This window comes from Misgurnus anguillicaudatus, chromosome 1, assembly GCF_027580225.2.
Source record: "Misgurnus anguillicaudatus chromosome 1, ASM2758022v2, whole genome shotgun sequence".
Lineage (NCBI taxonomy): Eukaryota > Metazoa > Chordata > Actinopteri > Cypriniformes > Cobitidae > Misgurnus > Misgurnus anguillicaudatus.
Window position 1 is genome coordinate 15,933,051 of NC_073337.2, and position 27,237 is coordinate 15,960,287.

Here is a 27,237-nt window from a genome sequence, read left to right on the forward strand (position 1 = left end):
TCTTTGACAAAGGGATTTAAACGCAGATCAAAATTCACAACTAGAAGAAATCAGGGAGCTTGTACTGTAACTACCCGCGCTAAAGCTAAGATCATTCACCAGCATGACAAAACAACGCATCACATGGTCCTTATGATCTAAAATGTCCATGTGTGGTATCTCGAGAGAGAAATCATGGATAATTAGCAAACTTTAGACACTGTGGAAAAAACTTTCTGATTCCAGAAAATCATTGGCAGTGTGAATGATCCAAAAATCAAACGACCCCAGACAAATCCCGAACACATTTTCCATGTGTTTTCCATAATCTTTGTTTAAAAAGGGCTAGACTGAGATACAGAAAATTTTGTTTATTCTAATCTCAGTTTGGATCTTAACCCTTTTTGTTTTTTGTTTGGATATGTGATTCTATTATTGACTGAAATAATTTTTTACTGACACACAGCTCCACACTGACTTTACGTTGACGGGAGGAGGATCCATCTGCAGAACTATACTGCATCAAATCCACCAATTCTCTGACAAAGACAGACTACCACCATTTAAGCTGTGTTTCTGAAGCATCTGATAAATCTCATAGCGGTATTTTAGAAAATGTTTTAGAGCTTTCAGTTAATCAAACGTAAAGTTACGGGATCCACGTAATTCAAGTCCAAAAAAGGTGCATCCATACTTCATAAAATAAACTAAAACGGCTCCACAAAGATAAACAAAGGCCTTCTGAGGGTAATCCGCCCAGTGTTGTTGTAGAAATATCCATATTTAAAACTTTATAAATGAAAATAACTAGCTTCCGGTAATGCCGCCATCTTAGACGCGTCCGCATTCAAGGTGTGAGCGTACAGTATGCAGTTTACGGAGGTTTCTCTGCTGCTGCTCCCTCCGCATTTGTCATACATCACTGAGAAAAGTGCGTACACTACGCTGATACTCTCTCCTGAATACAGAGGAGTCTAAGATGGCGGTTCTGTTGTTCTTAACACATCTGGTCTAAGAGTGCATAAAGATTTTTTGATCATAATCATATTGAATGAAAAACTAATCAAGATCTCCATGCAATCCAATGAACCAGTCGCTAAAATATATGGGAAATAAAACAAAAAGCAAGTTGTTAAAAAAAAAACGAAAACTTGAATGTTTGTTTTTGTTTTTCTAAAATTTGCACTGATTTGTGACATGCATAATATTTTGGAACACGGTGTAAAAGATGGAAAAAAGGATGAAATGGAAATTGATGGATTCATCACAGAGCACCTGTGCTCTCATATGTCTGAGCACAGAAGTATTCAGGCTGTGCTGGGTCATAAGGCTGCTGACAGTGTGAACATAAAAACTAGCGTAAAATGGAGCAGGAGTGTGGAAGAAGCATAAATAAATAAATATATAAGAAAATGGCAAAGAAAAAACAGCCACTTCAATGTGAGTCAAGCTGTTGAGACCTCAGCTGAAAGTCAGACTCTTTTATTAATATGTATAAGAATTTTGAGAGGAATGAAGCTACTTAAGTGTTTTGACTTATTGAGTGACCAAAGTCCAATGACCAATGAACTGACAGACTAATATTGTATAATGGACAGCTCCGCCCGAAAAATTGTTACTTGTTGCTGGCATCTCATTGTGTTGAATCTGGTTAGGACACACTTAACATACAAAAATGATCAAATGCATAATAAGGTAGGTTATTGGTTTTACCTAAAAGGTAGATATTGGTACCCCTAAGATACACACTGGTACTTCAAAGGTACACATCCCAGTGACAAAAAGTTACATCTTTTGTACCTTTTTCCTGAGAGGGATTACATTTTTTTCCAGTCAAAAAAGTAGTTAGTATAACACATCATGAAATACAGTGAATGAAGATATTTAGGGGGCAATTTCTTTATAATTATATAAATATTAAAATATGATTCTCAATGGAGGTTTACAACTTCAACATTTTGCTACATAAAGTGTAATAATAGTCTAACCATCTGTTCTAATTGCTCTCCTGGGTCAAACCCGGTCCGCTAGCTACCAGTCCAGCTGATAAACTAAAGCCGTGTCCACCGCAGCTTTTGTTTTCAATAGTTTCAATTAGGGGTGGGCGATAAACCGGTAGACATAATTAACCGGTAGAAAATTGTCAACCGGTAGAGATTTTGGACTATCGTTTCTATCGAGGTTACGTGCCCACGACACGCTCCTGTGCGCGTGGTCGCGAAAACGTAACGTTTGTACACGTATTTAAGCACTGCACTTTTAAAACAAGTTATTTTAAGCCATTGAAACACAGACAACAGATCTGTATGCGTGCGTTCTTTCTGTGTGTCAGGAGCGGACAAGTCGCGCAGCCGCTGCTTTTTCTGTCTGTGAGGAACGCGCAAGTCGCGCGACTGCTGCTCATTAAGCTCGCGAGCATTTTCCCCGCTTTATTGGCCTTAAATACATATATGCGTCAAAATTCCCGTCTTTGCAAGCATCCTCATAAACACGACCAGTCAGGTCTGAAGGGAAAGTAAACAGCTAAAAGAGAAAGCGCATGTGTGACAGTGTATTGGATCTGGACATTGGTCTTAAAGGGGAAGTTACCTAATTTTGCTCCCGTCTGTCACTCGTGTTAATCAAACAGCATTGAGAGAAAATCTCTCACTGCTCCTGATTAAATCACTTTTCTACCTTAAATAAAAATATGTATAGGCTTATACATACATGCATAATTATTTATTATCATTCTTATATGACTGTTTATCTTCAGAGAGCTTGAGTTTTGTTTGCTTTTTATCTTCTTTTTTATGCTTGTATATGTTTTTTGTGAGAAGTATGAACATTTCTATGGTATTAAAGATTTAAACCTTATTAAAACATAAAAAAAACCTCTTCCGTGATACATATCGTTATCATGATATAAAATTACTCCTATCGTGATAGAAGATTTTGGTCATATCGCCCACCCCTAGTTTCAATGTAGGCAATGTTTGTCCTGCGCTCAGCGCCATGCACGGAGGGTTGAAAAATGTTCAACTTAGCCGTCCAATCACAGAGGAGAAGGGACGGGACAAACACCATACCAACCAACAGGCGCATCGTATTTGTTGTAAGTATTACAGCAACAAAAGCACTCAGCTAAAGAAATGCTGATAATTGTCCATGTTGGCATGTGCCTGGTGTTTTCAGCCACATTTAATTCCATTTGGTGGACATGGGGTCTAAGTCGGCATGGTTAAAGCATAATAAAATAAATCACCATTCACTTAAATTAGTTTTGCTTTTGGATCATCCAAAATGCAAACAAAGAGATGGTGTTATGAGGTGTATTGTATTGTATTGTACAAGCTAAATAATTCGAGCTTGATAAACCAGAGTGTCTGTTCTCCAGCATAACAACATTATGCATACACTAATAAAGCTGAGTTTATAAAAGAAGAGCTCTCGGATTACTTAAAACAACAAATTAAAAAATTCAGAGGATAAATATCTGCTGAAACTTTTAAGACAAATACTGAGTGAAAAGAGGAAAAAGACAGCAGGTGATGAAAGTCATTGTCAGGTTGAGACAGAAGTCTGTTTATAGTGCACATCTCCCCATAATGCCCAAGAGTGAAAAGTGATTTGGACAGTTGAGTGGAAGCGGAAAAACAACAAGACTTCACCCTGAAAGAGGCCAGACAGCACACACACATATATGAAGGACAGGGGATTTTGTTTTATAAGTGTTTTAAGTGTGAGGCAGAGACAATGCTACAGATCTCACTTCTGCACTAAAAAGAGTTTAGATGACCCTGGTGACCCCCTAGAAACCATGAGTGACCCCGAGACTGGAAAACTGACTGATGGAGATAACTCAACAGCCCCTTAAATAAGTCAGTAACTCAAGTGTCACACTTTTCACAGAGAACAGACAGCAGGTCACGCCATTCTTAAAGACAAAAGCACAAAAAAGACAGAGAGAGAGAGAGAGAGAGAGAGAGAGAGAGAGAGAGAGAGAGAGAGAGAGAGAGAGAGAGAGAGAGAGAGAGAGAGAGAGAGAGAGAGAGAGAGACTTAAATCCATGTACTCAGAAAACAGGCGCAGAGTTAAAATCGGTTACAAAAGAACAAAACTCTTTTGGCAAGGGTGTGTGGTGAGACAGGGCTGTAAGAGTCCAACTCTGTTTAACTTCTTCTGTATATTTCTTGGGTTCAAAATCAGTGCATCAGGAGGTTTTAGTCTTGCAGTGAATACACTTAAAGGGAAATCTAGACGAGCAGTTTTTGCCATCAAAGGCAAATTTACACAAACAGACATTACAGTCTTGTGTAAAATATTTGACAGTGTTATAATGCCCATAGCTCTATATGGTTTTGATATTAGGGTCCACAATGCCTAACGGATTACTCCAAATGGGACAAACATTCAATCGAATCCCTGAATTAGACAGATATCCCCTAATAATACACATCCAAAAATGCTCCCTTAAATTCTGGTCACATTTAAAGGTGACATAGAATGATTGAACAGGATATTTATTCTTGTTCTGTGATGTGACATGTACACAACAACATTTTGGTTGGGTCTGTAATGCCTTAGAAGCTTCCTAAAAACCTCTCTCAGAAAGCTATATTAGGGTGGGGGATTTTAAATGTGTGGTTTTGCACCTATTTGGCGTCCCTTCGGGCTTAAATGGCAACCTCATTATGAAATGCAAGCACTTGATGCTGATTGGCTGCCTTTGCTGCCACTCAAAAGAACGTAAACTTTGCCGTCTTCAGAACACGGACAGATCAAAATGTTACAGATAAAAGAGCACACCTCGGAACGCGACTCGACATTTCGCCTTGAACTTCGCTAACACTGCTGCAATAGGCTTTATGCCCAGCTGCACTACTTCCTGAACTTCAGCCAGCTCCTTGTTTCCTGTCTGCCATTATTGGACAAACTGATTAATCCAGGTGTGTCTGATTATTGTTGTTGTGACTACTGAGGTCAGGCACACCTGGATTAATAAATTTGTTTGAGACTACTGAGGTCAGGCACACCTGAATTAATCAGTTTGTCCAATAATGGCAGACAGGAAACAAGGAGCTGGCTGAAGTTCAGGAAGTAGTGCAGCTGGGCATAAAGCCTATGTATTTCCTGTTGGAGGGGAGAGGGCAGATGTATGCAAATTATTTTGAAGGGGAGGGAATTGAATGAGAGCAGAGGGTGGTGTGAGATGCATTTTACGTAACATGTATCCGCTGTTCAGATTAGGCCATTTTCTGGCGGACCTTTCTAAAGGAAGAATTTCTATGAAACGGAAGTGTTAAGAATGTCTAGCACTTTTTGTATGTTCGTGAATGCGGGTAGACTACCGTAAGGTAAAAGCGTTTTTTCATTCACTGTCCCCTTTAAAGGCAGGGTCCATGATCTCTGAAAGCCAATTTGAAATTACCTAAACAAACACACCCCTATCCCAATAGAATCTGGACCTTCTGTTGATAGACCCACCCCACACATACGCAACCCAGGCAATGATGTTGGTTAGTAGACACGAACCTTACCAAAACACACCTAGACCAGCTTGCTACACCAGCAAAACCAGCTTCCTACACCAGCAAAACCAGCTAAAACCAAGCTGGGGACCAGCTAAAACCAGCTCACCAGCTTATGCTGGTCTTAGCTGGATTTTTCAGTAGGGTAAAGAAAGTCAAACTTCATATTTGGATCATTGGGATAATGAAAGCAGGGCTCCAGACTGCCAGACAGTTTCTGCATCTATCATTTAAGTATTTATTAGAAATACAGTGGAAATTAATAGAAATGTTAATATTTAGTTAGCATGTTGATTTACGGTATGTGCCCCTAAATTTTCTGGTTGCGCCCCTAAAATTTTCAGTTGGGGGCCACCGTGCTCCTAGTGAAAAAAGTTAGTCTGGAGCCCTGAAGAGTAAAAACCAAATACAGGTTGAATGTTATCGGGCACTAAACAGAAAAAAAACAATCTATCAGAATATCTCTACACTGTAAGAGATGTAAAGCAGACACAATTCATCTAAATACAGACTTGGTGATCACAGGCAATAGAGAAAGGCAGACACAACAAACATGGCTTCCAAAAGAAGAGCGAATCTGTGTTCATTGTGACAGTGGTGAGATTGAGAAAGAGACACACTTTCTTCTTTACTGTGGTAAATATAAAGAGCGTAGATGAAAACACTTTGACAAAATCTCAAAGCTCATAGCAAAGTTTCACAGCTCTTCAGAATCAGATCAAATGAAGATGTTACTGTGGGAAGACAGACACCATCAGCTGCTGTTAAAGTCATTTAGCATTTACACACCTTTAGAAATCATCTACCCCCTTCAAAACCTTTTAAAATGATTTAAAATAATCTTTGTTACAGAAACACTGTAGGATGCTTTATTTCACAGCAGCTGCATTTGTGTGTGCGAGTTCATACAGTGACCAGTGTATCATTTATCATCTCAGTCATAATGAAATAAATTACAGGATTACAATATTGAGCGGTCCTCTTGTTTGTCCAGATATAATCTGATATTTAAGAGCGGATAACATCTTAAATCCCTCTTTCCCAGCCCACCACTGTCCATCGTAAAATTTTAAAAGTCAAGATGAGTCCATAAACACCCAAATATCATTATCTTCTATTATTTAGAGATCAACAACTCTCCTAAAACAGACATATAAATAAAGGATAACAGCCCAAATCTCACTCTCTCGTTGGCTCTGGACTCTACAAAGTTTTTAAATGTCCAATCTGCACGAGGCGTTATATGTTTCAGAGTTGATGAATGGAGCTCTGACTAAACTCAGTGACAGTGTTACTTTCTCAGACAAATGAGTCTGATCTACAGCACAAACTGAGACTGAATTAATGTGTTTAATAACAGAAGTGATTAGTGGACGCAATACTGTGATCAAACAGCAAAGTGAGCAAAAATTCTCCAGCCACTGAACCGCTAATATATTGAACAGCACCACACATATAGACACATTCAAAAGATCATTTAATATTTATTACTGCTTAGCTCTCAAAAGTTTAACAAACAAAGTTTAACACACACTCAGTAGGAGAGGTTTCCCTAGGGCTTAAAGGATTAGTCCATTTTCTTAAAAAAATCCAGATAATTTACTCACCACCATGTCATCCAAAATGTTGATGTCTTTCTTTGTTCAGTCGAGAAGAAATTATGTTTTTTGAGGAAAACATTCCAGAATTTTTCTAATTTTAATGGACTTTAATGGACCACAACACTTAAATTACACTACAATTGCAGTTTCAAAGGACTCTAAACGATCCCAAACGAGGCATAAGGGTCTTATCGAGCTAAACGATTTAGAATTACGTGAGGTCGCGCTGGCACGTCACCGGACCGGAGATAGACGAGTTGTGGTTTAAAAGTGCATATTTTTATTTTTATTGTCAAAACTGACAATCGTTTCGCTAGATAATACCCTTATGCCTCGTTTGGGACTGTTTAGAGTCCTTTGAAACTGCAATTTTAAACTGCATTAAAACTGTTAAGTGTTGGGGTCCATTAAAGTCCATTAAAATGAAAAAAATCCTGGAATGTTTTTCTCAAAAAACATAATTTCTTCTCGACTGAACAAAGAAAAACATCAACATTTTGGATGACATGGTGGTGAGTAAATTATCTGGATTTTTTTTAAGAAAATTGACCAGTCCTTTAAGCTTAGTTCAAGACTAAAATGCATTTTTGAGCTGTCTTACCTGAAAACAGCTTGCACTGACATGACCTAAAAATATAACATTGCCAATGTTTTGTCTCAAGATTCACACCAATAATGTTTTTCTGTGATGTATGTTTATAAAAACTACTTAAAATGCCTAATATAACCAAGGCCTTGTCCTGGCTTAATCTAAACCTTGTCTGTGAAACTGCCCCACAGTGTGCAAATAGCCTACTGGTCTATTCATCAAAGTAACAAATTGATCTTACAGCCGTTAAGATTATTATCAGAAGACATGCTGCATGCTCCGAATATATCAGTCCCTGTCAAATCTAGGAATCACAGGACAGACGTTCGCACTGGGGAAAATATCATACCAGACACCAAACACCTCTAACATCACAAGCTGCTGGAAACATCACAGTCATGTTCCTCTATGGTATTTCTTTTAATGTATAATCTGATGTCTGGACTCTCTCACCTATCACTGATTCGTCTGGTCTCAGTGTCAGCAGGAGGAAAAATGGTGGGTTGAATCAATAAGAGCAGGGTGCTATAGATTTCAGAGCGAAAAACCGATAGATGAAGCGATCTGATGTTTGTGGCATCATCTTTGGGATCCAAACAAGACCTTGACCACTTCTCCCCCTCACCCCCCTTCTACCCACCAGAGAATGACCCAAACACAACAACTTTCATCATACCAGACCAACCACCAGTGGCGGCTCGTGACTGTTCAATCGAGGGGTGCTAATTCAAAATGTGTAGTTCCTTTTTACAAAATATGTGTTCTGCGTGTCGAGAGATCATGTGTGCATCACGTGTTTTGTCAAAATAAGTGCCTGCTGCACACGCATCAAAACCGTTTATGATAAAAGAGACGCTCATGTTCACAAAATACACACACTCCCTTAACAGTAAACTTTGATTATGTATGAGATTATGCGAGTATCTGGCAAATGCGAGTGTCTCTTTTATCATTAACGGTTTTGACTCGTGTGCAGTAAGTAAAAAGAAAAAATATCAAAAAATTCTTACATTAAGATGCTTTTGCTTGATGAGCAAAATGACCCAAGAAAATTTGTCTAGTTTTTAAACCAAATTTAAGTGATTTTGTGCATAAAACAAGCAAAAAAAATATGCCAATGGGGTAAGCAAAAAAATCTTGAATATTTTTCTTTAAACACTAAATTCAAGAAAAAGTTGTTTACCCCAGTGGCAGATTTTTTGCTTGTTATATGCACAAAATCACTTAAATTTGATATTTTTGGTCTAAAAACTAGACTTATTTTCTTGGGTCGTTTTGCTCATCAAGAGGAATCATCTTAAGAATTTTTGGATGTTTTACTGAAATCGGGACAAAAATACTAGGAATTTTCTTTCTTAAAAACTATTTTTTGCAGTGTAGATTAAGCCATGGGTGTACACTGCAAAAAATGACTTTCTTACTTAGTATTTTTGTCTTGTTTTCAGTAGAAATATCTAAACAATCTTAAATCAAGATGTATTTTTTTGCGGAGCAAAATGACCTAAGAAAATAGACAAAAAATATACAAATTAAGTGAATGTGTGCTTAAAACAAGCAAAAAAATCTGCCAATGGGGTGAGAAAATTTTTCTTGAAGTAAACTTATTTCAAGATTTTTTTCTCACCCCATTGGCAGATATTTTTGCTTGTTTTAAGCACACATTCACTTAATTTGTATATTTTTGTCTAAAAACTAGACTTATTTTCTTAGGTTATTTCGCTCATCAAGAAAAAGCATCTTAATTTAAGAATTTTTAGATATTTCTAATGAAAACAAAACAGAAATACTAAGTAAGAAAGTCATATTTTGCAGTGTAGCTCTAACGCCACAGGCTAGCCATGGCATGGCCAACTGCTTATTCTGTAGTATACACAGATTTTGATAGTTATGCACTTATTCTTTGCAGGTAAATGCATTTACTGACTATAGCAGTAAACCTATAAGCTGCCTTTTTTCTACATTATTTGCTTTCAAAATGTCCATCATCCAACCTTGATGACAAATAAAAAAAATCCATAAAAACTGCTATTATCCTTGGGAATCTGTTTTATTAAAGAATCGACCCAGTACATTTTGACTGCGAGGTAGAGAGTGATTGTCGTCCAGACCCTGCAGTAATTCAAGGACACAGAAGCATGCGGACGGTGATAAGATATTTAAAATAGATTTGTTAGTTCATGTACATGTTAGTTCAATTGGTTTGGGGAGAGAGAAATAGAGACCGAGAGGAAACAAGAAAATAAATACAAAAAAATAAGTTAATGTAAAAGAGAAATGGCAGTTTTAGAGTTTGTATTTTTAAGAAATAATAGCACGTATGCACGTAGAAAAAAGTTCAGCAACTATGCAAAAACAGCCAAGAGGTCATGGCTACGTTTTATGCATCAATCATGTTTTGCACTAAAATATCCATGTTGATGTTATTTTTCTGTCTGATTGACGGTCTCGAGTGTGCACCCGTAAACCACACCCAAGTCTGCCTAAAAAGTGTGGTTTGAGGTACGGTTCTTGTGGACTTTAATTCTTGAATATGCTTCTGCTTGTTTACATTGATGACATAATTTCTGTTCATTTCTGCAAACTTTGGTGGACAGCCCATTTTCTCTGTGGTACAATGCAAGTACTTTTGCAGAAGACAGAGGCAAGTGGGTTTCTATATTTATACTTTGATAGCCAAACCAATCAGTCGATGAGTTAGTAAAAACATTAGCAGCCCTGATTAAGTTGCTTTAATTTGACTCTGTTAAAGATTTCTGCCACAATGAGTCACGCTGATGAATGATGCACGTCACAGTTTGTGTCGCCGTTTCTCAAACTGAGAGAAATTATTATGCTATTAAAGACTGATCACATGCCAAAAGGAATTAATAGAAAGAGCAGAGTCTTTAAGTCGAAGACGTGAGTGTGCAAAAACAAGTGCCACGCACAGTGTTTGAGAATGCTATGAAGCCTAAGTTGGAAAAATATATTTGTATACAATGTAAGACAAAAGGTTTCAAAATGTTGCAGTCATCTTTTTCACATGAGTAGAATGACAAAATGTCCCTGTTTGGAGACCTGAAGGGGTGCAACTGCTGCCACATTCAACACACAGATGGGGCCTTTACATAACAGCAGTGAAAATTACATCCACATCGCTTCTCACATGAGCCCGAGGTCATTGTTAACAGCCTCATGTAAAATAATGATTAAATACATATTAAAGGTATATTTAGCTCATTGTTTGAAAGTGAACAGTTTCTCTGCACATGTTGTGTCCATGGTGTAAGATTTTTACAGCTAGCCGTGAGTCTTTTTATCAATTGACAGTGTTCAGCTTAAAGAGAAATGAAGGTCATGAAAATCACCAGTCTCATTAAAGGGTTCGGCATGTTGGAGAAGATTCAGTGAAACAATCCTTCAGGACATCAATCAATAAAACATCCATGAAGAAAACACTCATTAGGAGCACGAGAGATTGTTCAGTGGTTTAAAAAGATCTTAGTGCTGATCTGAGATCACGTGATATAAAGCAGTCTGTCAGTGAGTTATTGATCATCCTGTAACCTTCACAGCATGACCAGTCATTAGACCTGGATCTATTGAGCAAGACATAAATACAAAAAAGATAACTGGTGCATTTTCCCCTAATATCTAAATATTAAATATCAAGAATATTAATAACAAATAAATCATTTTCAGTGTTCCAGTACTAAGAGAGTCTTAATGAGGTGGTTTCCTGGACAGGGTTTAGATTAATCCAGGACTAGGTCTTAGTTATATTAGGACATATAACAAACCTTACAAAAAACAATATTGGTCATGTGTCAATATGTCAGTGCAAGGTTTTTAAATTAGGACAGCTCAAACATGCATTTTAATCTGGGACTAGCATTAAGACCTGTCCGGTTAAGTGCCCAAATTAGTCTGAATGTAACATGTAACATTCAACACTACACTGCATCGCACAAACCTATATTGACATGCAAACATGCATTTAAAGAGAAAGCAGACAGGCAGATGAGAGAGTGACAGACAGAAACCCAGAGAGATTGATGCCTATATTCAAATGAACAGCAAACTGACAGGAATCCAATAGAGCGAGACACAGACCCAAGCATACTATATGGTGTGTTCAGTTTTAACATAAAAAAATCACTATTTCTGTAAATGTAAGTTTGAATAGTATTATTTTACATATAATAATAAAAAAGTGGTTTCTACCTCTATAATAGGTCTATACATTTTTATAACAGTAAGCAAATCTTCTCTTAAAGGGATAGTTCACCCAAAAATAAAAAAATCTTTCATCATTTACTCATCCTCATGTTGTTCTAAACTTGTATGAATTTCTTTTTTCTGATGAACACAAAAGAAGATATTTTGAGGAATGATGGTAAACACACAGCATATAGTGTAGATTGACTTCCATAGTAGGAATAAAAAATATGACGGAATTTAATACCGTCAACTGTGTGCTTACCATCATTTATCAAAATATCTTCTTCATCATTTATCACAATAATTCCAAAATATTTTTCCTACTATGGAAGTCAATTGTTACAATCAGCTGTTTGTTTACCATCATTTATCAAAATATCTTCTTCTTTGTGATGATTTGTAATCATCAGAAAAAAGAAAATCATTAAGGTTTAGATCATGAGGATGACTAAATGATGTCAGAATTTTCATTTTAGGGTGAACTATCCCTTTAACCTTATCTTAAATAATTGATTAAAAGTTTGGCGCAAAGTAATAAATGCAATTCCTGAATACATTGATTAACTATTATACATTTTTGCCACCAGGTAGTGTAACTGTTTTAATTTATTTTGGATTGTTTTAGTCACAACACAGGTCCATCTGTTATTCCATAGTTTTGATAAATTTGCTGTTATAGTCATATTCTGAAAAAATATTAATATGTAACCCTAAAACCTTTAAATTGTAGAATTCATTGATAGATAAGCTAGTTGGACAGAAAAATGTATATTTCTGCTCCATTTGTAATTGCCTAGCAAGCTACATGATTTATTAGATATACTTCATTATATTATAGTCATAAGGGGATGAGTGACATAGCTGCATACATTTATATGCATACATTTATCTTTTCCACATTTCTACTAATAATTCGAACTCTTTTCCTCATCATTAGTTCAATATGTGTTTCATCATTGCATCTTCCACTCTTCCTCCCTATGCGGTGTCGCCCTTGTAAGCTGTGATTGATGCAAACTAACCCCGCCCCCTCTTTCTTGTACTTCTGAGTGACAGCTCTTCTCTGGATGAACATTCCCGACCAGATTAATTGAGCGCATGGTGACAATGAAATGACTGACGTGAGGTGCAGATGAGTCAGTGATTAAAATCAGATCACGCATTCTGTTATCCTCAACATCACAGAGAGAGAGCCCGTGGGCCGTCAGTTTAAGACAATTCTGTCACTATTTACATAGGAATTATGTTGTTCAAAACCTGTTAAAGTTTCTTTATTCTGTTAAATACAAAATAATATATTAAAAAAAAATGATGAGAAGCATACAGTCGAACTGACTTCCATTTGTTTTTCCTCCTATTGAAGTCAATGTGTATCATCAACTGTGTGCTTACCATCATTTACCAAAATATCTTATCTTGTGTTCGACAGAATAAAAAACTCATAAAAGTTTACAACAACATGAGGGTGAGAAAATAATGACAGAATTGACATTTTTGGGTGACTATCCATTTAAACGCTTTAAATCACTAAAGCCATAAAAAGCTGAAGCACACTTCATCACCCCTCTTACCTAGTTTAGGAAGGGTATATTTGACTTTGAAGTAATCCTGGTAAAACGTCTGTTGGTGATGTGCAGAGCGTAGTCCCCTGATCCGCTCTGGATGGTGTCAGGTCTGGCATACAGACGAATCTACAAGAAGAAGAGAGAGAACAAAAGTGTCAGGTGATGAAGTAACTTGTATTATTATATACACATTTCTTTAAAAAAATTGCTTATTCCCACTTGCACTATATATATAAGTTGAGACACCATTTTGTATATCTATCACAAATAAAGTCTCAGACAGCAAGTGAAAGAAGTGATCACAGCTTGCTTGGACACAAACAAACCCAGCACACTTACAAGAGCCCACCACAAGCTGAAACTCACCAACTGACAGCCAACAAATGCACTAGGGGTTCACCAATAAATGCCGATATACATTAATAATATGTGACCGATAACTATTCTGAATCGCACAGCCTATATTACTCACAGCTAGTCCTTATCGATCTAAAATCACTGTTAGTTTGAGTCGTTTATAACATACATTTGAAAAAGCAACACTCGCCAAACATAATCATTAGACATATTCTTTGTTATCATGAAAATACCTAAAGATTTTGAAGAACTGCAATATAAACATATCCATAAGACATTTCCTGGTGCTGCGTGTCATAGCTGCGTGTTTATGGTTCATCGTCTGCAGCGCATATTGAGTTTCTGCACGAGATCGCCCTCTGGCTTTTGGATGTAGCGGCATTTCACCGTAATTCATTAAGAAGCATAGCAAGCATCATCGGCGATATATCGGTGCACCCCTAAAATGTACGGAAAACAAGAAGGTTAGGCATACACAAGAATTGGGCAGCTTTGTTAATGAGAGCAATAAGAAATGCATGCTAACAATCAAAGTGGAAACAGGATTGGAAACCAAGGTAAATGAAAAAGATATATCAAAATAAAAGTCCTTGTGTGTACTTCTCAATGTAATAGCGGTTCATCTCTCAAAACAATATTAGAAAGAATTATTAATCGTTTTCATCAACTATAAACATGTAGTTTATTGACATATTAACCTGGAAAGCACATTTATCTTTGGAAACAAATGTACAATTCATTTCAAAGCAAATCGCATTTTGTGGGAAAAAAGAAACAAAAAACATTTGCATTACTGAATTAAATAAACAACAGAGAGACACAATATGAGCTGCTTTGTAGGAAACATATTCCCTCAGTAAAAATGATCCCTGGGTTCTTTTAGCTGAAGACTAATGCTCAACAAGGTTTCCTGAGCGGTCATCAATCTAGTAAGAATAAATGGTCTTGTACATTCAGCCTAACAGAGTTACAGTACAAAACAAGTAGGAAAGACATTCTTTCAGAGCCTGTCAGCAATGCACATTGAATTATATGTTTACCGCACATGACGCTTCTGAATCGATCAGCTCTATGACTGATATAAGGATTAAAGCTGTGGAAATGCTTAAATCAAATCAATACTACTTTAAAAGCAACCTGTAATTAGACAAACGGCTCAAGCTTCATTACTCAGCCATTGTGAAGATGCTTCAATCTAATGCTGCTGCTAAACTGCTTCATTTATTTCTGTTTTGTTTGGTTTTGTTAAAAGCAGCTTGACATAAGACTTAAATGGGGTTAATTGAACCTTAATGGAGTCTCTCTGTGAGCGTCTGCCCAGCATTGATCACATTAACAAGACTCCTAATGCCAACATGTGAACAGGTGAAGTGTTCTTTATTGAAGTCACTCCGATGAAGAGGAAAACACTTCACCCGAGTATTACATCATATATATATATATATATATATATATATATATATATATATATATATATATATATATATATATATATATATATATATATATATATATATATATATATATATATATATATATATATATATATATAATACAGAATAATACACTAGAGAGGGTACAGTGGTCAATACAGGCATAAAAAGGCCATGTTGACTATAGCAGAGACGCGTGATGATAAAGACTCAACATTAGTCACACACAGCAGCAGTCTGACAAAACCCTGCAGGCTGCTGAAGTACAGCTGAAATAAATGATACAAACTCACACTTCTAATCATTTATCATTTATGTGCACTAAACAGACAGCATAATCTATTGTTGTTTGATTTTTGAAGACAAGCACTCCCGCATTTTTTAAAATATATTGAGTTGTATTTAAAATGTACCTGAACATAATGTAAGACATTAAACTTAAATCGTATCATTAAAGAGAATCAATTCAAAATTGCTTAAGTGTTATCTCTATGCTTAAGCATAGAGATAACATTTACATGGAGTTGATTTTGTAAGTTATTATGTAAGACTCAAACCAAATGAAGCGTTTCATTGCGTTTAAGCCATTTAAATTCTTTCCAGATTGAAAATGCTGCCCGAACAGAGAACAATAAACAAGTAATGAAACAAGCAATGAAGACAAGAAGAATTGGGCCCTACAGATACCTCAAAAACATTTATGTCCAACAACATTTTAGGAGGGAGAATTAATAGACGTTTCATTGGATGCACGTGCGGTGACACGATTACGCGTCTGGGCCGAACTTAACTTCCAGTTGCTGTTTGTTCAATGGTTTGACTAGTTGCTAAACTGAACTCTTGAACAAATACCTCATTGAAAATAACAAATGTTGTTTCCTAAAGACGAGGGGAGATGACGATCATGGATTAACACTATGGCAGCCAATCTGTAGTTAACATTGTACACATTATATAGTAGACATTTTACACATGTTAGCTCAGTGTAGTTTTTGATACTCTTTAGCTATGATTTGAACTAAGGTAATTTACTTGTTGTTTATTTAGCTGGTTACCACAAATAAAAGGACTACTCAAAAAGAACGTTGTTGTTATTGATTCTTTGTGGAAGTTTATACCTGAGGTAACGTTTGTTCCACAAAAGCCGTATGTTTATGTCGTTACTACTGAAACCATCTATAGATGTTTAGCGTTTCTTCAAGATAATCAATTTTTTTAAATAATAAAATAAATAAAATATGAATTGACTTAAATGGTTATAAAACACCAGATTTTGGCACAGATTATAACACAACAATTGTGTCCAAATGGGGTTTTCGAAGCCCTGGTGGTTCTGCAGAGAAAATGCAGTGGGTTTGTGATTTAATGAAACAAAATAATTATTAAAATAAATAAATAAATATAAAATGACCATTACTCAACACTTCAATATGGGAGAAAACTGAAAACTCATGCAAAATGGATAGATATGTTTTATTTATAGTGTACTAATAACCGGGTTAGGTCAGCTGACAAAAAGGTTAGAAAACCCTTGCAGTACATAATCGTACGATTCTCATGAATAAATCACAACGAAACCGAACCTCTAACCCCGCCGCTAACCTCAACGTCACAAGGGGTCAAGGCAAATCGTACCAAAACTTACTAATGTGGTCGTAATTGATACAAATTAGCCAACTTTTACAATATTTACAAGACATAAACATAAACATAATACTATTGCATAAAAGCATACAGATAATTTCATACAGTATCTGCCATCTTAAATCAGTATACAGCTGTTTGCATTTGTACTGTGCATCAAAATGAAAATGTTAATTTTTAACAAAAAGGTTAAAGCACAAAGTTATTCAAATATTTTAAATATATAAACAAATTGTTCAAAATATATAACCTGATCAGTAAAAACACTCAGTTTAAAGACAAATTGCTTGAGTCGTTTTAGGATGCATCTCCAAAAGCCCCAGTCTTTACAGATGTAAAGTCTCTCATGCAAAAGAAGGTTGTTGCACAAAAACATGTTAAAGATGCTCTGTCAGCATCGTACAGGAAGTGAAACAAACAAGCGCTTATAACCCAAGTTTCAGCACTCCACGTTGCACCTGACTAAGTGAATAAGCATTTAAAATGCTTGTTTTGGGAAACTGTCAAATGGTGTCCTGTATATATTAAGGGACTGTGTTTTTTCATAGGCAGATGCGTAGCTACGGGTATCCAAGGGTGGCCAGTGCCACCCCTGATTTAAGGTTGGCCACCCCTCTGGCCAAAGCAGTTTGAAGTAAAATGTGCTTAACTTGACGCCACGCTGCCCAAAGTGATTTTCGCCCTAATTTGATGTCATTCACCAGTCGCTTTGCAGTGCCAAATTAGGTTTTTGGTGCTCTTTGACACAAGCAGTCTGTAGTGCTGGCTGAGCAGCTGTTAACTGCCTTTATGGGATAAATACGTGCATGTGTGTGTGTGTGTGTGTGTGTGCGTGTGTGTGTGTAAAAGTCTAGGAACTAAATATTCATGGATTGTCCGCCGGTTGGGTGGGTCAAGTAATAAAAAATAGCATGATTAAATGGTGTGGATGCGTTAAACCACTGACAATGGAATATAATCTACATTCTCTAAAATATAAATGCATTTAAAAATTATTTTCTATGTAGTTCAACACAAACACATTTGTGACTCTGCCTGTGAAAACCCATATTCTGTGTAAATATAACCCTTGATATCTTTAATATTGAATGAGTAGGGTCATTAATGAGTAAAATAAAATTTTGATGCTCATAATTAGTTTATGAGACTTTAGCCTGGATTTCACAGACTGAGTCGCATTTGTTAAGACAGAAAATGTAGTTTAGTGTTTCATGACCCTTTAGGATCCCTAAACAGCTGCTTATAAAAACTATACTACACTACACAAAGTCACATTGAAACTCTGCATGAGGCCGCATGACTCTTTTGTTGATATTAATTTTCCCTGCCCAGGTGGCCCTGTAACAGAAAGGCAAAGCAACTTCGAAGGTGACGAAAGTCATTACTAGTACTATGATGAAAGACTATTATGACAAACTCCAACTGTGCACGGAATAGTGCACAATAAAACCAAGGACATTCAATAAGAATTATTAAAATTATTGAAAATTAATTTTGCCATTAATAAAGAGCCTTTTAAACCAACATTGATAATGCCATAGACCAATGGTCTCCAACATGGCCTGTGCGTGCCCGCCAAAGCCTCAATTTTTATATTTATGTATTATATATTTTTATATTAGCGTGGCTTCTTTTGCAAGCTAAAATTTTAAAACAATGATAAATCATATCAACAAGTAAAATAAAAACAAGTAAAACAAAAAAAGTTTTGAGACTATAGCAAAAAAGTAGCCCTCCAGATTGTTTTAACCATTGTGGTAGCCCTTGCTCACAAAAAGGTTGGTTATGCTAAAAAAGAAAAAATTACCTTACATGTTATATTGAAGCATAATATTGATAAACAGCTTCTGTAAATTAACTTGATTATTATCAACCAACAAAAGAGTGCAAGGTCTGAAGTAATGTTTTATGTATGTGTGTGGTAGGTATGTGTTTCACTATAAACCCATATCTTCAATAACTCTCCTCTACGGTGTTCCCTTCCCACAATCTTTCCTCTCGCTCCACACAGCCAATCACAGCCAATCATCTTTATGATAGATGGTGTGAGGGGGCTACCCTGCCACTTTAATGTGATTGATGGCGGAGCCCAGCATGCGGCTAACAGCTACAACCCGCGGTGTGAGTATAAATGCTCCAGATAGAAGCAACATTACAGTCAGCATGGCAGAGGTGATTAAATATAAAGGAGAGAGATTCATTACACTAATATGAGGAGGAGGCCGGTCAAGGTCACACAGTGGGAGCCAATAAGGAATCATCAGGAAATGTCTAATGTGACAGAAAGGACTATGATTGAATGTGATCACTGACATGGAGGCACAGAAGGTTTGAAAAAGCATTAAAGATCATGTGAGGAAATCATACAAATCTGTGTAACTGTAATAAAAATTTCATTATGTCATCTGATTTAAGAATCGTCACATTGATTCCTATTGACAGTAAAGATGAAGACTTTCATTATTCCACGCTTTCTCAATGTGGCATCAAACTACACCATTGTTGTTGTTTGGGGATCCCTGGCTGTTAAAATTACATATTGAGCCTTTAAATGTCCAATTTGTAGATTTTTAGCAGCATCTAGCGGTAAGGCTGTGAATTGCAACCAGCAGCTCAGTCCACAGCTCAACCCTCCTTTTAAAACGCATAGAGAAGCTACGGTAGCCACTAGGGGACAAACATGTCATCGTCTGAGACAATTTAGTGACAAAACACGTTTTATAAAGCAGTTTGTCCATTTAGGGCTACTGAAGAAACATGGCAGCGTGATTACCTAATATGTAAGGTTGCACTGGCGTGTCACATGGCTAGTTCAAGATGAGAATTTGTGAACTTTTTTTACGAAAATGATAAGAATAAGAATACAAAATAAGACCCTTATGCCTCAGTTGGGATCATTTAGAGCAGAGGTGCCCAAACTAGGGCCAAAGTTGGCCCACAATGACCTTTAATTTGGCCCATCATGCCACTTGAGATAAGGAAAAAGGATAAACGTCATTGACGCAGATGTTCATGTTTCTAATAAACCTTTTCTAAAATGTAACATTTTTGGTTTTATTTGTTCATTACAAAAATGTAAATTAAAAATGTAAAGGAAGGAATTAAAATTCAATTCAATTCAATTTTATTCATATAGCGCTTTGTTTCAAAGCAGCTTTACATGAATAGATGTAGGGGAAAACACAGAAAAATCTATAGATAATATAAGAAGCAGAATACAGCGGCTAAGAATAAATCGCACAAGCGAGCGTAGTAATAACGTAACGTATACAGGAAAGTGCTAAGTTAAGCCAATGTTGGCTGACTCTCCATGGGATGAAAAAAACCCCTAGGAGAAAAAACCCTGTGGCAAAACTCCTAAAAGGAGAAAAACCCTTGATATATATATATATATATATATATATATATATATATATATATATATATATATATATATATATATATATATATAAACACGATAGGGATATGAAACGGGTAAGGGGATTAAACTGGTTCAGCCGGTGGTCGTTGGTCAGGCATTGGCTGGGCATCACGGTGAAGGACAGCTAGTAGATCAGTGGTCTGATGACCTTCACAGCATCAGGAACTGGGTCTGTTTGTCTCATTGTCCTTGGGGTCGAGGACGAGGCAGGGAGAGAAAAACAGAATCCTATTAGCGTAGAGGTCATACAGTATTGTGGTTTAAAATCCGCTCTGGAACCGAGAATAAAATTTGAATAAAATTTTAACGTACATGCATACTTAAAGGTGCATAGCATGCATCACGAAACTCAACGAACTCAGGTACTATAGGCTAATAATGGAGAGGTCAAGTCAGTGGCACACAGACAAAAGGAAATTTTAAATTTTCTTTATGAAAGCGAGTAATCCTTTAAAGCAACACCATGTAGTTTCCATGTAAAAATGACTTACAGCTCCCCCATGTGGTTGAAAAGTGCAACAGTGCCTGTTATCAGACACTCTTCTGCAGGCAGGGGGAGGGGCGGGGCTGTGTGCTCTACCCTCCACCGCCACTTTCAGAGTGTGCTTGTAGCAGCTAGGAGGCTGCTCAGGTTGCAGAAACAGTACAATTTGTCCAGTTAAAAGTTGTTCTATCACTGAAATAATTTTAGAGACATTATTTAAAGGTAAAAAACTACATAGTGTTGCTTTAATATAGAATTCAATTGATGTGCATGAGCTATCAAAATAGAATAGTCTTATTAAATCATTTGAGATAAGCGCATACATTGCAACTCACCACAATTATCTGCTACAGCTTCTCTGTAGGTGAAGTTGCACCCAGGCCAGGTAATATGTGGACATATTACATGCTTCCACTGGCATGATGGACAGCGACTGATACGAACTCTAAAAGTGGCTTTATAGATTGGCTCATCAACACAGAAATGCCTTTCAGGCACGAACTGCATCACAGCAAGATACCTGCAGAATAAACAGAGTTAAAGAGAATAACCACCCAATTTGAAGATCATCTTATTGCATTTAATTCATTTAAAATATAGTGCTCTTTACAATTCATTGAACAAATCTAGTTGAACTAGTTGAAGTGTCTCACACTACAAGACAAGAGGTGATGAGCTTGGTGTCTACTGTACCTGTTGCCAACTAATCCCAAAACATCAAAGTAGATCAATTCCAGTCATGCAGTGCGCAAATACAAAATGACTTCGGAGTTTAGCTACAAAGAACAATGGAAATGTTATATTGGATAGACGGTTAGAGAGAAGATTAAGAAGTTTTGGGAGGAGTGAGATTAAGATGCTGGCTTTGTAGAGAGTACTGTATGCAGAATCAAAAGTTGATTTGCATAAATGGATATCAAAGCTATACTTGAATCTCAGAGGGGGGGATTTTGCCTTCACTAACCACAGCATGACCACCGGAAAGGCCAGGAGGGGAACTCTGTTCTCTGCTCAATTATCTTGAATTTCCTTTATTTACCATTGGAAGATTCAAAACTGAATATCTGGTCAGAGTGAAAATGTGTTTTAGTTTATTGGTGATGGTGTAATCTGATAGGGCAGCTTTAGCACATCCTTATAATATAACTGAGATACAAAGAAAGTGATGGTTGAAAAATAAACTTAAAATTAATCCACAATAGACCAGGGGTCTCATTATAAAGTGTGCCAGTTTCCACGCAAAGGTTGTGATCAATAAAAATACAAACTTGATGGGGAAATAGGCTTGAAAAGTGGGATCTGAGGATTATTCATTTACACACACTTGCATGTGATCCGATTTATAAAGGGAACATTGCTTTTTTTCTTAATGCCATTTTTGGCGTTTGTGTGTACGTAGACTTTTAGTAAGGATCCTACACAGTTTTATAAATGAGACCCCAGATGATTTGAACTTGGCTTTAAGGGAACACAACATTCATGTGCCCGTTAAGCCGCAGAAAAACAAACATTTACAAATCACACCAGATCCCTACTGTTCAGTATTGTTCGCAAATATAAAAGCTGCCAGCAGGCACTGATTACACTAAACACAATCATCTTCACAGCCTGTGGAGTTTAGAGTGCTACCGCAGATCCAGGATGATGTTTGCATAGCTGGATAAAGATGAGTCTACCCAATTTCACAAGTTTACCTGATATAATGGTATATAGGGTATTCGGATATTAAGGTAAACAAATTTTGCTGTAAAAAGCAGAAATAGTGCCAGAATCTTACTACGATTCTTACTATATTTACTATGGTAAAAAGATTTATATAGTGATATAGTGTTTGTGAACCTTAGGCCATGTGTCTTCAACTGGGAAAGAACTGCAGAGGGTCCACCAAAGATGTTTAATCAAAAAAGTAAAACATGTACAAAGCGTTACTACCCATGTTCCTTTTAAGTACTGCATATGCGCAGTCACGTAGGCATATTAACTCTTTCCCTGCCATTGACGAGTTAACTCGACAATTAAGAGAAAACGCTTCAATGCCAAAGACGAGTTTTTCCGGCAATCCACAATACCGCTATTATCCACCTCTTCCATAACTTATACAACCCGAAAGTAACGCCTCACGTGAAAGAGTAAGAACTCTGTGTATGTTATGATCATTGCTTTCAATCTGATCTGTATCAAAAGTCTTTCACAAAAATGGAATTACCTCAGCTTTTTGCTCAAAATTTTGTGTTTTTAAAGAAACCCACCCATATTTGAGAAAAGAACTTATCAAGGTAGGATGAAACTTTTTTTGAAAGCAGAAAGTCTGTTCTTTTATTTGATATATTGTATATTTAAAGAAGAACATTTTCTGGAAGGCATTAAACTTTTGTGAAAATCATGAAAAATGCTGGCGCGGGCTGGCAACTTTTACAAAAACGCTGGCGGGGAAAGAGTTAAAGGTCCCACGTGCAGTGAAATTTTAGCCTGTGGAAAAAAACATATACTGTACCTGAAGACAAGGCAAGAGCCCACTCAGGAAGCAGCAGTAGCGAAAGAAAAAAGTGTTACCTATAAAAACAAGTTAATCATATAGGCATCTTTATCTTTCTTTCAAAATAATTTTAGAATCAGTGCAACTTTCTAAGTCCTGTCATACACCCGGCGCAATGCAGTGCAATACACAATGAAGCAGTTTTTTGCTAGTTTCAGCCCGATGCAGTCATCATTTTCAGATACAGCGTCACGTTGTTTAAATAGCAAATGCATTTGCGCCTATTTGTGCGGGCATGGGCATGCTGGCTTGAAAATGAGGTGTGTTTGTTGGCATGTTGCTATTTGGAGACAACTCAAATATTTTTGTTATTTAAAGAGCGCGTAGTATCATGGACACGCAGCAGCACACAAATATTTTTACATTTTTCTGATTGGTCAAAAGTTGTAGTTTACTCTGCTTTGCGTTGTGCCTAATACGATAAAATGGCTTATTGTACCTTACTGCTTACTTAAACATCTCTGTTTCACTAGTATCAGGGCTATGCTTTTTTGCATACCCCCATGTGTAGGGTACATCCCTTTCATGCCCTTACCATAGAAAATGTATGTATTTTATAAAGTGTCATAATACCCCCAACCCCCCAGCACCATCTCGTGCCCCGCAGTTTGTGAGCTACACAACTCTATTATTGCATATGTGATTTTTGGAAAAACAGCTACGACTGTATCTTACTGGTTATGTTGTTGATCGTTATGGTCAAACAAACAAAGCAGTTTTACTGTAGATAGTTATAGAGCCACTTTTTAAAGAAATCAGTCCATAAATGAATAGCAAGATGGTTTCCTTCACATGTACTTAGTAGTTTAATTTAAGTTTAGTTCTCAAAGCATTCACTTTTTAACTGTTCATCCATCTTCCATTCATAAAAGCTTTAATCAGTGACCCACACGTGTCACTGTAGCACCAACACCTCATGTCACTTTAACTTTGCACATCACACACACATTGATTTTTTCAGTCCATTGCATAAAGGAAGGCCAATGGTAGCTTTTTGATCGACATGACAGCTCCAAATAATCCTCTCAATTTGCAGCAGTTGGCATGGCTGGTTAAACACTACAGGAGTGCAGTAAGTGTGAGCAGAAGTAGTCGTGAAAAGATGAGGTATGAATGATGAGAAATATATCTAAACTAAAACAGGCAGGAAATACATTTAGATTCAATACTACAAATATCCTCTATACCTTTTACCCTTTATTTAAACCTACATTTAAAATCGTTTTGATTAAAAATGGTCCAGAAATGGAGTATCTTAGAAAGACTATGAGACCTTTGAAAAAAATTGAAATGGAGGTATTTGATTAAAGAGAAAAGTAACTGATTGCCACGTGACTCCTGTTGGGGGAGAGATAAATGTAAACATACAACACAAAATTAGCTTTGTGGGAGTTCAAGAGGTTAAATTAAATAAAAAATTGGTTAAACGTACTTGAGGGCAACTGTGTCGGCTACCACAAAGAGGCTAAGAAAAGAGAGAGAGAGAGAGAGAGAGAGAGAGAGAGACCACTGGTTGAGAGATGATTGTGCCGTTATAATGTGGAAAGCTAAGCAAGCAACACATCTCCCCCTACGGTCCAAATATAGTATAACACCACCCATTTTATGAATACTTTAACTTATCTTTAAAAAATTAAACTTCTGTATCAATCAAATGTATAGTTTAAGGCAGCACCACCTGGTGTAACATCACTGCAACCGTTTAATTTCCCTCCATATGTCCTCATTCACTAACTGGTCCCTGGCTTCAGTTTTCGAGCAGTGTACAGTAAAAACTACTCTATATATAGATATGTACATTTTCCCAAGGGGCCTCATTCAGCAGCTGGACTGCCAGAAGTAGAAATTCCTCAGGAGCCTCTTTGTGTTGGTCTTCATGATCCAGAGCTTAAATGGGAAAGCATTGTTAGATGTACACGTAGATGTTTGTGATGTAAGTAATTCTTGTTTTTTGCTGTACTCCCCATTGGGTATCGCTTTTCAATCCATGAGGCTTCCTCTGAAAAGACTGAGAAAAGCTGTTTGTGTGTGTTGTCCTTGAAAGCTCTTTCGGTGGGTGAACCCCAATGTGTTTAAAGTTGCTCACTCAGCATCTAAAATCTCAGCCAAATGTGTAAATGTAAAAGGAAATTTTTATATAAAAAAATAAATATTAGAAAATTGTGGTTAAGAAACCATATAAAACCTTAACACATTACAATTCAATGAACATCCATTTAAACTCTTTCCCCACCAGCGTTTTTAAAAAAGCTGCCAGCCAGTGCCAACATTTTTCATGATTTTCACAATTTTAATGCCTTCCAGAAAACGTTCTACATTAAATATATAAACATACAAAAAGGTTTTATCCTTTAGTTATCACCTCTCAAATATGGGTAGGTTTCTTCAAAAACACCAAATTTTGAGCAAAAAGCTGAGATAATTCATTTTGTGAAGGACTTAGAGATCAGTAGAGATAAGATTCAGGGCGATCCTCAAAACATACCCAAACTTACAGCTGTTTGCCCTAGAGTGATACTTCTGGGTTTTTAAATTGTGGAAGAGTGCCACCTGGTGGATAACAGCGGTATTATACATTGCCGGAAATACTCGTCATTGGCAGGGAAGCATTTTCTCTTAATTAACTCGTCAATGATGGGGAAAGAGTAAATGGTACAGTAGTTACGGTCAAATGTCATTTCATGATGACACATGTAATACTATGACACTGTTTTTATGCCAGCTGAGGTGCTTAGCTTTCAAACAAACGCTACTATATGTCATAAGAAGCTGTTTGCATAGACGACCTATGGATAAGGTGGACAGAATTTTCTCTAAGTAGGCCTTGGATGAGGTGGACAGAATTTTCTCTAAGTAGGCCCATTTTGATGTTAGTGATGACCCCTATCACCACCGTATCATTGACAAACCTCATGATCTCTTGTTGAAGCTGTGTTTAGCTGCACAGTCTTATCTGTAGTGGGAGAAAAATAGCGGACAGAGGACAGAGCCCTGCGGGGCGCCAGTTGTGAGGGTGTGCATAGAGTATGGACATCCAGACAGGAAGTCCAGAACTTAGTAGTTGAAGGAAAATAATATTATTTTGAGTAATACCAATCAATTTTGACAATTTTGACTATAGCAAAACAATGAGCTTCACAGAACAGCTGCTTCGGTAATTCTCACAGGAAACTCACTTACACTGAACTAATAGAAAGTTAGCTCATAGAGAGATCTCCTGAACCTTTCCCAGGTATAATTCTGTAGTTCTGCTTCATTTAGACCCCATTATTACTTTACATATTAAATAACTGAATCTGTCAATAAGAGAAGATGATATATACAATTTGACATCGGATTTGATAAATGTTTTGTGACTGGCACGCTCGATTCATGCCAGAGTTGCTTCACAGACACTCTGATCTTCTTTCACCATAACTCAGCCACATTTCCTCATGACAGTCCGAAGATTGATCTTCTGTTCAGCAGCTTTCATCACATCATCTTGACAAATACTCATGATTTCCCTGGATGAAACTACAATTAGAAACAAAGAAGGCCGTCAGGTTGAAAATGATCTCTCGTTCTTCAGCAGCTTTGAGTTCTTCTTTTTTAAATAGTTGCCATATTCACACTGACAAACAATGGTTTGACTTTGATGGGGTTGTGATTTTCATCCTGATAAGTTTTTTATGCAGGAATTTATCAGTGGAGTTGATGAGATTTCATTGGGGGGCAGAGTCCATCACCGCACACTGACATATCACTGATAATGGACTTACTTTGTAGAAAACTTAAAAAAAAGATCACATTTTTCATGGTGTACTGGCTAAACTGAAGATTACACTTGCTTGTTTGATGTTCTTGTATTGCTCAGTCCCTTAACAAAGTAAGTTCAGCTCACTTTAATTAAATTTGCAATAACGATTTATGTTATAG

General features: G+C 36.8%; 1 long non-coding RNA gene across 2 annotated transcripts in view; it reads right to left on the reverse strand.

Annotated features, from left to right (window-relative positions):
• Positions 1–15,213, reverse strand: part of LOC141358798 (uncharacterized) — a 68,340-nt gene extending 53,127 nt beyond the window's left edge. Inside the window, exons 1-3 of one of the 2 annotated variants that reach the window (XR_012365397.1) lie at positions 14,035–15,213; positions 13,451–13,570; positions 9,695–11,257 (exon numbers count right to left, since the gene is read on the reverse strand). This is a non-coding gene — a long non-coding RNA (uncharacterized lncRNA). Of the gene's footprint in view, positions 1–9,694; positions 11,258–13,450; positions 13,571–14,034 lie in introns of those variants that run through there. The other variant, XR_012365316.1, reaches the window with a different exon arrangement.
• Between the last annotated feature and the right edge of the window lie 12,024 nt (positions 15,214–27,237).